The 1,067-nt window shown below is 50.1% G+C and overlaps 1 pseudogene; it reads left to right on the top strand.

The window, feature by feature from the left end:
* The first annotated feature begins 280 nt into the window (after positions 1 to 280).
* LOC128248064 (uncharacterized) lies at positions 281 to 649 on the top strand (annotated as a pseudogene).
* The last annotated feature ends 418 nt before the right edge of the window (positions 650 to 1,067 follow it).

Raw genomic sequence — 1,067 nt, 5'->3', positions numbered from 1 at the left:
CTCTATCTCTCTCACTAAATCTATCTCGCTCTCGCTCTCTCCCTCAAACTATCTCTCGCAATATCTCTCGCACTATCTCTAAGTGGGAGAGAGAGAGCAAGAGAGAGAGAGAGCAAGAGAGAGAGAGAGCAAGAGAGAGAGAGAGCAAGAGAGAGAGAGAGCAACAGAGAGAGAGAGGAAGAGAGAGAGAGAGAGAGCAAGAGAGAGAGAGAGAGAGCAAGAGAGAGACAGAGATACAGCGAGTGAGAGAGAAAGAGAGAGGGAGGGAGAGAGCAACAGAGAGGCAGAGATAGTGCGGGAGAGATAGTGCGAGAGAGAGAGAGAGAGTGTGAGAGAGAGAGATACAGAGATAGAGCGTGAGAGAGAGAGAAAGACAGAGATAGAGCGAGAGAGAGAGAGAGACAGAGACAGAGTGAGAGAGAGGTAGAGAGAGTGACAGGGAGAGAGAGACAGAGAGACAGAGATAGTGCGAGAGAGAGAGTGAGAGAGGGAAAGAGCGTGAGAGAGAGAGATGCTGCAAAAGAGAGAGAGAGGGACAGAGAGAGAGAGAGAGACTGAAAGACATAGATAGTGTGAGAGAGAGAGAGATAGTGCGAGACAGAGAGAGAGCGTGAGAAAGAGAGAGAGCGTGAGAGAGAGAGAGAGAGAGAGAGAGAGAGTTAGTGCGAGACAGAGGGAGAGAGGGAGGGAGGGAGAGAGGGAGAGAGAGAGTGAGTGAGTGAGAGATAGTGAGCAAGAGAGAGAGAGAGAGAATGAGAGAGAGAGACAGAGAGACAGAGAGACAGAGATAGAGCGAGAGAGAGAGTGTGTGAGAAATAAAGAGAGAGAGAGAGCGAGAGAGAGTTAGAGAGTGAGAGAGAGAGAGAGAGTTAGAGAGAGAGAGAGAGGGGGAGAGTTAGAGGGAGAGAGAGAGAGAGAAATAAAGAGAGGGAGAGAGTGAAAGAGAGAGCGAGAGAGAGAGAAGAGCAAGAGAGAGAGAAGAGCGAGAGAGAGAGAGAGAGGAGTGAGACAGCGAGGAGCGAGAGGAGCGAAAGCGAGAGGAGCTAAACAGAGAGGAGCGAGAGAGA

Source organism: Octopus bimaculoides, chromosome 6 (genome assembly GCF_001194135.2).
Source record: "Octopus bimaculoides isolate UCB-OBI-ISO-001 chromosome 6, ASM119413v2, whole genome shotgun sequence".
Lineage (NCBI taxonomy): Eukaryota > Metazoa > Mollusca > Cephalopoda > Octopoda > Octopodidae > Octopus > Octopus bimaculoides.
The sequence above is the reverse complement of the archived record's forward strand: the minus strand, read 5'-3'. Positions and strand labels throughout refer to the sequence as shown.